Source organism: Aplidium turbinatum, chromosome 4 (assembly GCF_918807975.1).
Source record: "Aplidium turbinatum chromosome 4, kaAplTurb1.1, whole genome shotgun sequence".
NCBI classification, from domain to species: domain Eukaryota; kingdom Metazoa; phylum Chordata; class Ascidiacea; order Aplousobranchia; family Polyclinidae; genus Aplidium; species Aplidium turbinatum.
The window spans coordinates 15,055,366-15,068,535 of NC_137475.1; positions in this window are offsets into that span (position 1 = coordinate 15,055,366).

The window sequence follows — 13,170 nt, forward strand, 5'->3', positions numbered from 1 at the left end:
TTGTGTGTATTTAAATCATTTTAGTTGGAAATCACAAACAAAAATCTAACAAACTTATCTTCGCCATTTTCCAAAACATGTAGGCTACGTCTACAGAAAGAATAATAATTTAGGCTTTCTATCTTCTCACGGTCACGTTTTTGTCAATACTGCAGGTGTGATTTCTGTTGTTAAAAACAGCATTATGCTTATCAATAAAGTGTTGTCATTGAAAAATTAAAATTGAGAAGAAAACAAGCTAGAAGCACTGAAATATAAATACAGCTGTGGGTTGTGTTTGCATGATGACTTTGCAATATTATTATTTGTCTGTTCTGAGATTAACGTCACAGGTAACAACTAGATTTCAGTTATCGTCCATTTGTTAGATGACAAATTCATGCTTTTTTTTTCAACATTTAAGACAATTAAATCACTATAGTTTTAAAAAAATCTTCACACAAAATTTATCATGGAAAGTTTGACGTTGTTGTGCCAAAATTATTTAAGGTCTGCACTTGTGCCGAAGTTAGTTGAGGATTGGGGGGATAAATCAACATTTTATTAAATTTTAGACGAGTTTGAACATTGGGGGAAGGCATAAATTTACACACAATTTTAGTGGTAGGTTACCGGTATTAAGTTTATTAAACGATCACCGGACCTCGGTAAAGTGGTAATGTAGCTGCTAACAGCATAATACAGCCTTTATATAAGAAATCATGGAGATAAAAGTGATACCAGTGCTCTTGTGAATGACTGCTGCAAAATTAAGAAACAAGCAAAGAAAAATTGGTAGCCTACCTCCAGCCGGATTCGAACCTATGACCTTCCAATGAATACTTAGTTTTTCCAAAAAAAAAAAACAGAAGTTATACTTTTCTTCTTGTCCTCTCCTTCACTAGAATGACTACACTTAGTGCATTATAGGACAAAGTCACTAGTCAGGAAACTGGAAACAGTCGAAGCTACCGAAGAACATCTGCAAATTTATGACAAAAATAATAACTTTCAAACACATCACAAGAACTTGTCACACCCGAACATATTGCGTCTTACGGTAGTGCGCATTGAAAACTCATTAGCAATGTCATTTATGCTGATGTCATTAAGAATATTTTGGTGAATGTTGCAAACAATGCTAGTATTAAACCGTTCCTGTCCCAAAGTTTTTCTCAGCCAGGTTTTCAATCTACGAAGATTGGAAAACGACTTCTCACAAGCAGCAGAGCTTACCGGCCAAATTAAGAGGATCTTAATCAGCAGGAGAATTTGAGAATAGAGAGGTTTTTCCAACTCGGACAATGCCTGGTAAGCTCTTTTAGCATCGTACAGAGATTTTGCACCTGTTGCCTTTCTGAATGAATCGATTTGATTTATTGTCTACTGTCTATTCAGCTCTGGAAAATTGTTGATTATTTTACAGGGGCGTATCCTCAATGGAAGCAAGGGAAGCATTGCTTCCCCTGCCAAAATTGAAAAAAGAGAAGATGATATTTTTAAGTAAAACGATTTCGTAATTTCTTTACCTGAATATAAATTAGAACAGTTTCTAACTCACGTCCCCGTATGATTTCAGCTCGGTTTTAATTTTAAAAAAGTTGGAAGCTTACGGATGCAAAAATTGTATCGCTTCCCTTACTCTCGTTTTTGCTATAAGGAGAAACAAGCGAGAGAGAAAGGAAAAAAAGCAGCGCAAAGTTTGCGAGATTTATGTTTCTTTTAACAAATCGATGAAAGCAATATTTAAATTGCTTCCAGAGTTGCCAGATTGGACGAATTCCTCGAATTAGGCTTTTTTTAAATTAACTCTTCAAAATGCATAATCAATATTTCTTAAATGTCGTAACTTTACCAGATAAAACCATATTCAACATTGTTCAATACATGTTCTATACTTGTTTATACTCGTAATGTGGCCGATTAAAACTCATCCGCTACAGTCTTTTTATATTTGCTATTTTTTGGGCTACTTTCAGAATTATTTTTGCTACAGTTTATTAAAATCCGCTACAAGTCATAAAACATATGTAGCCTACATTTTATAATTTTTAATGGAAACAGGTAAATAGGCCTATATCCCTTTGGCCTTTTTGTCTAATATTTTCCTTGTTTTGGCCTTTTTTGTATTATTTTGGCTTTAAGACCTTTTCATAGTCTGGCAATTCTGATCTGTTGGATATTGTGTCAGTGGGCTAGATTCTAGAACCATAGATATCTTACATAAGATATTATGTAAGATATTATATTATGTAAGATATCTATGCTAGAACGCTAGGTAATGAGAAAATCTAAGGCGCTGTTATGGTTATAATATCGGCCTAGTAAGCAAACGTTTGAGCCAAATGCTGGCTTTACACTGTTATCTTGGCTGGGTAGACTTTGGCATAAGACATGATATGTGAGATCTAGGCTAGAATTAACTTGACTGAAATGAATTCTGGCTTAAGCTACTTCAGCAGTAGGTAGCTGTAGCTAAGTTTTTGGTGTTCTCTAATTTTAGCAGCATATTTTGCCCGTTTGTGTGTAAGAGCTACCTTTAATAAGTTAATAGCTGTTTATCTGCTAATAAATTTCATACAAATATTACCCTAAAAGTATTTCTAGAAAGCATTATAATCCATTATTTGAGTGTAATTTTGCAAAAAAATTTCCGGGGGGGCATGCCCCCGGACCCCCCTAGAATACACGTGCCTTCGGCACGCTCTAGCCCCCCACGAGTTATATTGCTTCCCTTGCTCAACCAGCCAGGATACGCCACTGCTATTTTAGGAACTAAGCCGGTCTTGAAAATTCGTGCAAGTTCTTTACACTTTGCCGAATCGGTTTTCAGGCTACTTTGAGACTGTTCGGTCGGTTCAGAGAGAACTCTGTCCATGAACTGATTGTAAAGTATTTTATAATGCAGTTGAGTGTGTGCAGTAGCTGCCAATGACATCGAGCCTCCATACCCAACCTTTCAGGGACTCTTCTTTGCCGTGGTGCTTGCAAAAGGCGTGATAAAATTAGCAGCAAATTTTTCCGGATGTGAAGCTGCATTTTTGTAGGCCAGGGAGAGAGAGAGAGAGAGAAACCTTTTATTTTGTCTGTTGCAAAAAATAGTATACGGTACAAACATATATATATATTCAACAACAGACAGGAAGCAGCGAAAGACTATATTAGTCATCGAGTCAGCTGCTTCCTGTGTTTTTAATGTGACAAATGTAAAGCATCGGCATTACGTTGAAAACAAGATAAGCTTTAGTTCCGTGAAAATGAAAACAAAAAGGTGAATTCCTGTGGTTTTATTCAAACATCAAAAGTATCATGCCCTACAAAAGTAGTATGAGGAAAAAAAAACACCTATGCAAAAACAACAACTGTTAACTGCTAGCATAAAGGACAAAGCAAAAACACTAAAAGTAGGCCTAATCATAGTTTACATCTTAATACTTTAATAAAATCAGTCATTTCATAAGCCGACTTGAGTACAGTAAATAAGATGACAGCCGTTGATAAGCAGTAGGCCTACGTAGCACCAGTTCGTGAGTAGTAGGCCTACGTAGTAGGTTACCAACAATGATCAAACCAAAACAATTTGCGAAACAGTCGTCAATGTTGTGACAATAAAAACAGTCACAGATCAAGTTTATTCATATAATGAATTTTGAGGTTTTTCGTGAAAGTTTTAATACTCGTAGCCCCGACTATTTCTGAAGGTAAATCATTCCATATTTTTGGGCCTAAGAACTTCAAACTGCCTTGACCTTTTCTTGAGCTGACACTACGTAAATGAAAGTTATTTTTTTGAGAAGCTCTCGTGCCATGGCAATGTACTTTAGTAATTTCCTGAAAGTAAGGTTCAAAGTAGCCAGGTAATAGCATATTTTTAAATTTATAAACAAATTTAGAAATTTCTAATTTATGCAAATTACTGATAGGAAGTATGTCGAGATCTTGGTACAGTAGTGAAAGTTTTGCTCTTCTGTTGCTAAAGGTTGTACGAATGATTCGATTTTGCATTGTTGAAATTTTCTTGAACAGTTTTTGTGTGCTTGAACCCCAACATAAAATGCCATATTGTATTATTGAGCGTGCAAGAGCATAGTACAGTGTTAACATGCTGTGTTTGTTTGTGTAGTTTCTAATTTTATAAAATATTCCAGATATTTTCGCCAATCTCCCAGATAGATCTTTAATGTGATAATTCCAACTTAGTTTGTCATCAAGAAATATGCCAAGATATTTGATGTTGTTTGTTTTTTGAATTTTTGTGTCGTTTAAGACTACATTTAGTTTTGAAGTTGATCCCCCTTTTTGTTCAAGTAGCATGTAAAACGTCTTGGAGTAGTTGATGCATAATTTGTTTGCATTGAACCAATCAGAGATACGCTGCATCTCAATTTCAGTGTTTTGTTGCAATTGCAAAATAGATGTTGCTGAAGTAAATAAAACAGTGTCATCAGCAAATAGCTGACAATCGAAAGTTGTTATAAGAGGCAAATCATTTATGTAAAGCAGAAAAAACAATGGTCCAAGTACAGATCCTTGAGGAACACCACATGTGATATTTTCATGCTTCGATTTGAAGCCATCAGCAGAAACATATTGTTTACGGTTATGTAAGCAAGATTTTATAAGGCCTCCCATCAAGCCTCTCAAGTCATAACACTCCAGCTTTTTTAGAAGTATTTGGTGGTTAACGGTGTCAAACGCTTTTGCTAAATCAAGAAATAACAGGTAAACGTAATGATTTTTTTCTTTGAGTTCAATTAGTCTTTCATAAAGATTACTTATTGCTAACGTTGTAGAATGACCTTCCCTAAATCCAAATTGTTGATCATTAATAACATTGAATTTGTCAAGAAAGCTCACCAAGCGTTTGTAAATGATTTTTTCTAAAAGTTTGCTAATATTTGAAAGCAAGGAAATAGGACGGTAATTAGTTGGATCTGCTTTTGCGTTTTTCTTGAAAACAGGAATAACTTCTGCAATTTTTAGAGCGTCAGGAAATATTCCTTGTTTCAAGCATGCATTAAAAAGTTTAGTTAAATGAGGTGCAATAATACTTTTTGATAACTTTAACATTCGAGAAGAGATGTCATCTGGTCCATCCGATTTTTTAACATCCAGTTTGTTTATTAGGCATTCGACTTCACTTTCATCAGTTTCATATACCGCACATGTTTGTTTTAAAGGAGGCCCCATGAATGAATCAAAGTTTGACTTTTGCTGTAAGTGTGAAGTTAGTTTTTCGCCAATGTGTGTAAAGTGGTAGTTAAGTTGGTTGCATATTTGTTCATGATTTTTGAATGAAATGTTTTCTGCAATAAGTTCATTGGGAAGAGTATTCGCTTTAGTTTTCTTTTTTTGAAGAAGTTCATTGATAGATTTCCATGTTTTTGATGAATCGTGTCTCGATTCATTGAAGCGATGCTTAAAGTAGTTTTGTTTTGACATTTGTGAGCTAATTTGTTTCTATATTTTTTATAAAAAGTTATTTTTTCAGGACAATTTTTTTTGTAGCAAAGTTTGAATAATTTATTTTGGTGTTTGATTGAAACCAGAATTCCTTTTGTGATCCATGGTTTATTGTAGCCTACAATCCAGACTTTTTCCTACTGAGTTTTTTTAATGGGAAATGAGAGTTGATTAGTGTTTGCATTATAAGTATCAATTTATTAGTGCTGTCGTTAATATTTTGATAGCTTGTTGTTAATTTTAGGTTTTCAAGCTCATCTGAAAGATCACTCAAAAAACCATCAATTTTATTTTCTTCGATTTTTCTTGTTAGATACTGACGTTTTTTCATTTTGTGTGGCACAGTTTTGATTAATAAAAATGTTGGTAAATGATCAGATATATCATAAGTCAGTACATTAGTTTGTGCACTTTCACTGTTATTTGTATAAATGTGATCAAGTAATGTTGACGAACTTTCGGTAATTCTGGTAGGCACATTAATCAAGTTTGAGCATCCCAAAGCAGTTACAGCTTGCAAATAAGAAGAAATTCTGGATTCTTTGTTGGATTTGGACAAATCAATGTTGAAATCACCCAAAACGAAGAAGTCACAACGTTCTTTTTGAATCATATGTAAAGTATCACTGAATTTATCCAAGAAAACTTCAAAATTACTGTAAGATGGATGTCTGTATACAACGCCTATGATAATTTTTTTAGAATTTTTATGAGATAGCTCTATCCACATGTTTTCACAGTCTTCGATTATAAATTGTAGGTCTTGTCTTTCAGAGTAAATGATTGAATTAGGGGGTCACCAACCTTTTTTGCATGCGGGCCAATTTGGCACAAAGGAGAGCTGTGGCGGGCCGCACAAATAAAATGTTAGGTGGGTTGACTCTTTGCTAGAAAACAACGCATTTCGTACCCAGTATCCAGCGTTACATGTTGTTCATATGTATATTAGAATACCGCACAAAAATTAATCGAACAACGCTACTGCCAGGCCAAGCTCCTTTTACAACTTTTGACTTTTTTAACAATGCCTAATATACGAGACCACTTGTTTTGCGCACTTATAGCGAGGAGAGCGGTTTCATCAGAATATTTATCACCATGCAAGAGTGGTGTTGTCACTTCGCTTCACAAAAGATATCTTGCAATTAACAGTTTTAGTAAACATGGAAATGTTTGACACATCGCAATACAGGCAACAATAGTGACCTGCAAACATATCAGCAAAAAATAGGCTCCAATAGCACTTAGCAGGGAGAAAGAAACCAGGCACCATGAAACAAACGCTTGTGGAAATCAACGAAAAAACATTTCTATCGTAATTCATGAACAGTCTTCCCTTCAAAAGCAATGAGTTGGTTTTTAATCTGTTTTGTGAGAGTCTATAAAACCGTCTTTCTTTGATTATTAGGCAACTGTCACTTGCGGTGCTTATCAGCATGGCAAGAATTGTTGATTAACAACCTTTTGCAGTAGGCTACTAGGCTAAATATTTTCATAATACAACCAGAAAAAGTCTTTAAATTTATGTATAATATTTTGTCAATTTATTATAAATTGAGTTGGCACATCGGCCTATTTTGCCAACAAAAACTTGCATAAAGGGAACACTGCTGGTTAAACACAATAACGGTGAAACGCACAATAGTGTTCACATGACATTTACAAACTTAATATAAGGCAATAAGCAACGCTATGGTCACAGACAATTTCAAAATTCGAAAAAAGACGTTTTAATCAACCACTGGGACAGTGTGGCTGGTCATCGCATTGGAATGATTTTAAGCGACCCCCACCTAGAACTACAATCTGATTGGTCGGTCGGTGGAATCCTATGCAAAGCAAAAATATGCTTCCCGGAAAGTATTTTTTGCCTTCATGCTCTTTAACTTCTCAAAAAAAGTATTTTTGGTTATACTTGTACGCTGATACCTTTTGCGGGCCGCCAGTTGGTGACCCCTGTTGTAGGCTAATTGTTCTCAAACTCCAAATCACGATATTTCTCTGGAGTGATTTTCAGTGTCTGAAAACAGCTCTTCACAAGAGTCAATATCAAGCTTTTCTCCTTGCAACGTGATACTAAACTGTTCCATAAGAGCCAAAGGCTTCAAAATCAGCAGAAGTCCAAAATATGTTTCAGCTTTAACTAAGCTTGTTAAAATTCCTTGTGCTTTTACTTTTGCTTCTAAGAGTAGACAGTAGACCAGAAGCAACAATTTCTGACAAAGTTTTTGTGATAACATGATAGTTGACCACTGTGACCGTATCGGTGTCACCCTGCACAACCATCTCGTTGGGCATAATGGCCGCAATTTGCTTGTTAAATTGTCAGTTTGCTTGTTGAAATTACTAGGGGGGGGGATGCTGCCAAAATATTAAGTGGATATATCCCCCTACTTCAGCACCACTGAAGGTTTGAAAGTTGCCTGCTGTAGCCTAAACGTGATTACCGTCAGTGATTTTGACATGAAGTAAATTTTTAGGTATAAATGCGTTATAAGTCTATTTATTTTTTTCGTTATATTTATTAATTTAGCTCGATATTACACTTCAAAATAAAAATTTGTGACTGAACTTTTCATTAAAAATGTTTCTTTGAATTTATCAATGATCCAAATAGATTTGTAGTACAAGAAATATTGATCAAAAAATAGAAAGTAGTATACCACACTAAATTGATAAATGCTAGTGTAGCCTATTGTAAAGCTTTTGCTACACAAGTCTGGCTTCGTTAGTAACTAGCCTATATATTTATGTCATCGAAAAAGAAGATTTGAAGTTCTGCTTTGGTAAGAATACAGTATGTACCGGTACTGAAGGCGATAAGCCTACTTGTCTGGCAAATGCTGTAGCCCAGGGCTTCCCAAACTGGGGGTAGCGCCCCTCCAAGGGGTCGCGCAACGAATTTCAGGGGTCGCAGAACGTATACCAATTTGCACAAGGTTCAAACGATAAGATTGTACAGTAGAAATGCTTGATTGAGTAAAACTTCTCAACGAGACTAAACATAGCTTATTTTTTTCATTTGCTAAGACGGAAATCTTTTGACAAACATGTTTATTTTAGAAAAACTATTGTAATATTGTTTTGTTTTCAAAACAATTCATGAAAACAGGTGTGCGTGCACCCACCATCCAAACAGCAAAAGTTCTAACATTGCATTATTTTGTCGCTGTGATATGCCAAGAGTCGCTTTATTTGTTGTGTGGTTTGTTACTTTTATAAACGCATGAGATTTTGAGGATAGCGTTTTCGCTGCAACTTTAGTTTTCTTAAAAAAACAACTTCAACAATGCTACTTTGTAGCCTACCCTACTCACGTCAAGTTGCTCCAACCTAGGAGAGTTGGAGAAAAGATAAGAAACGACCATACCCAAAGGGCTATCGCAAAAACTCTTTTGTTTGAAAAGTATTTATCGTACGAGTTAATGTGAACCACAGACCTGTACCTGAATAAAAGAGATCAATAAGTTGTAGCAAGCTATCTCAGCCCCAAAATAAATGTTTCTTTAAAGCAGGGCTTCCCAAACTGGGGGTCGCGTAACGAACTTCAGAGGTCGCAGAAAGTATACAAATTGGCACAAGGTACTGCATATTAACACTTCTGTGCCAGATGCTATAACAGTTATTAACTTTATTAAGAGTCGGCAACTCAATAGGCTGCCCGTATTTTTAAAAATGTTAGAGGTGAAATGGAATCGGAGTTAAAAACTCTTTTACTGCATCGTGAAGTGAGGTGGCTTTCAAAAGTCAAAGCTTTAAAATGGCTACAATTTTGGTAAAGAGGTCACTTTCTTCAACCACAGACATATACAACCAAGCAACCACACGGCATTTAACATAATCGATTAAACTTGAACAAAACTATAAGCTACAAACGTTTTCGGCCATACACACGTTAGCCCTTATCAAGTAACAAAATGGCAAGTAATTAAAATGGCTAGCCAATTAACGTTGAAAACCGAAATCGTGATTTTTTCAACAGAATAAAATTCAGTCTTGGTCCATCATTTTCGCAATGACATCTAGCTTTTGGAATTATGCCAAATATCCTATTCAGATTTGCTTGAAAAACTGAACTAATTTAATTTGTCCCTCCCAGGAGAAAACATCAATATTTTGCATTGAAAGCTAAACTTGATGCGTTCGTCAAAAGATTGAACATCTGGAAACAAAATTTCAAAATGATTTATCTGAAATGTTCTTACTTCGCCTACCGTTCCAGCCTAAACAACATTGAAACTGCCTTGAGACCTGCATTAACAAACACTGAGCCACGGCTAGACTTGCTTTATGGCAGAAAGCAGTCACACCCATCACACTGAATAAATGTGTTTTCTTTTTTGTTTTGTTTCCATTAGGCTGCCCATAGGCTACGTTGTTATGGTCAGAAATAAATAAAAACAAACTGAACTGAGAACGGTGACTTGTTTTTGGTTTTAGTTAGATTTAAGCTTTTCAATAAATATCACAAATGTATATTTCGCACTGTTCGTTGTGTTAATCGTAAGTGCTGATCTCGAAAATTTTTATGAGATTAAAAGGGGTCGCGAGCAAAAAGGTTTGGGAAGCCCTGCTGTAGCCTACTCTCTTTTTTGTTTATATACGGAATTTATGTATTTCCATCACGCAATTACGCAAGCGTGTAGCCACGCGCACCAATCGAAATAATAACTTCACCACGACTCCACGAGGAAGCAATAAGCCAAGACCAGAAACATTGTTTTCGACTGTCTTGCAACATTTAGACGAGTTTTAGGACCATAGTATATAAAGTTTCAACTTAAAATGCCATGAACACAAATTCACGACTGATGTCAGTGACGTCAATGAGACAAGTTTTACACCACGTCAATATAGCCGCCTACTTGAAGCACTAATTAATTAATTACCAAATCTTCTAACCCAGGCCTGCAGGAAATGTATCTGCGACTCGACCATATCCTGTCAAAGCTACTGGTTGCTAATACCCAACATGTTAAATTCTTTGCCTTTTCACGAGCGTGCAATGTGACAAGTTCTATACTATCAACCGTAGTAAGACATTTTTCAAGAAAGCGAGATGATAAACACACTAGCGTATTTAGGGGGGAGGATAAAGGGCAATGCCCCCCCCCCCCTTTTAATGATCAGGTAAAGAAAAAAATATATAAAAATTTTGCAAAAAAAAGTTGTAGCGCAAGACATAATTGCTTGGATGTTTCATCCCGGCGCGAGGAAGGGGGTAGGCTATACTTTTTGCGATGTAATTTATCAATAATATTCTGAGTTTCCTAATCAACTTCTACTGTAGTTTAATCTTGATTACAGTAAGTTACAAATATTTAATTAAGCAAACAATCACTAGTATACACTGCATACAGTGGCGGCTCGTCTAATGGTGCTGTAGTGCTGCAACACCACAAAAAAGCTCTTACAAGGACTTACACATACGTTGAACTCTGCAATGATGAATGTTAGAAGCTTTGCAACTGTGTTGCAAGACCTAAGGGGCGATAATAGGCTTTTTCACCAACTTTTTGGGAAGGCTTGCTCAGTCTTTGGCGAAGAAATCTGAATGCCCCAGAGAGCACCTCAACAACAACATCGACCAAAAATTTCAGCTGAACCTGGGGAGATCTATTTCAAACGAACAGTTTTTCTTCCTTTTCCTGACAATTGCATGGCACAAATTCACGAGGGATTCAATGAGCACTGCTCGCTAGCTTTTGAAGTCAGCACATTTCTGTCTTCATTGATTCATGAAGATGAGAACTGCCCGATGGACGAGATTTTCGACTTCTACCATGAAATGCTGGCTGTTGAACCAAGCAATTGCTTTGCAGCTACTATTGAATTGCGAAGATGGAGAGCAAATTGGCTTGCAGTTTCTGTGGATAAACGATCTGCGACTCTTGTGGATGCGTGTCAAGCTGCTGAACAACTCGGCACTTATCCGATTATCCATAAACTACTTCGAATCTTTGCTACGCTTCCAGTTACAACTGCCTCCAATGAGCGCTGTTTCAGTTCACTAAAGTACCTGAAAAATTATTACCGCACGACAATGACCGAGCCACATTTAGATGGTTTAGCTCAGATGTATTTAAACAAGGATATTGTACTCGAGTATGATGCAGTCATTGATATATTTGCCAAGCGCAGCCATCGCATTGAACTGTAAATTATCGATCGCCGAGAATGTTCAAAAGGTATTCGAGGTCGGAAGGACTAACTTATTATTAATGTTCTGAAGTGTTTGATATCTTTTGTTGGTTCATTGATTGGTAAAGTAACTTACTTCTGCGGATTCTCTTTGATTTTAGACCCCCTCCCCCCTATCTGACGGTTTCATATAATCCCCGTCCCCCGTTCGTGACACATCATAATGACATTTTAGTATACCCCTCCCGGATCCCTCCCCCCCTATTCAAAGGGTCGAAGAAGTCTAATTTTAAACCAAGTAGAAAATATTTGAACCAATTAACAGCCAGCATCCATTTTCACAAAATTTGAGCTTTCTGTGTACTACCGTTAAGACTACCACGTGTGTACTACTCCGCGACCCCCATTGGCCTCCAGCCGCAAAGTCAGCCGCAAAGCGGCTGACTGACACAATGTCTTGGCCTCCCCCTAATATAAGAAAAATTCTAAATACGCCATTGAGTAGGGCTATTAATTTTTTATAAAGTCTAACAAAAATCATACATTTTCCGGTTTCGTTGATTTGACTCAGTCATACCAAATGATAACCGACATCACAAAACCCACTGGATGTGACTTATTCGTGTAAATGTCAAGCCCAGTTTGTTTCGGAGTAGTTGTACTGATATCTATTTGTATTGTATTTTTTTTCGTTTTGATTGATACTACAGTAGTTGTAGGCTACTGATGAGTCTTAATTAATGGATGAAAACCAGTTCTGCAACGTAAATTTTCTTGAAATACTGTGGTGGGTGATATACTGGCCAGATGATTGTTTAGACCAGTGGTCGGGAACCTTTTTGAGTAAGAGAGCCATTAAAGCTACATTTTTGGAAATACATTTCCGTGAGAGCAGTGAGAGGTTATACATCTCCGTGAGAGGTTATACTGTAACCATGTTTTAACACTTAATATAATTAACACGTGATGGCACTGGTGAAGTTTTGAAAGTGGGAACGCGTCTTAGCAAGAGGAGAAAAACAGCGGGCGGTTTGGGGGGTCTCCCCAGCAAAAAAAAAATGAAAAATTACAATTAATTTGGTGCATTCTGAGCTCATTTTCAGCTCTAAATTCTAAAGTTAAGATAAAACTTTTGCGGTTTGCACTTTAGAAGATTGTTTTTTTTTGCGAGGCAGATGCCGTCTTCAACAGAGCCATATGCTCCCGATCCCTGGTTTAGACTGAAAAAAAAAAAAACAAATTTTGATTTGTTTTTTCAAAAATTTCATTGTTTTGTCATTAAAGAATTGGCTGACTGACACTCTAGTGACCTGTTTGGGTGCAGGAAACTAGTTCAACGAGACAATATAAATTAAAACAGAAATTAAATAGATATTAATTTTAATAGAATTAATAGCTAGTTCAAAACCGCGACTAATGGAGCAGATGACACGTGTTGATGCGCAGTCTGCTTCAGGCGGAAAAGGCGACTAAATATATAGACTTGTTGAACCATAGGCATACGAAGCCGAGCAACGTTTTATCAAGTTTAACGCCTTTTATCAAGTATTAAGCAACGTTTTATCAAGTTTAACATATTTAAAGATT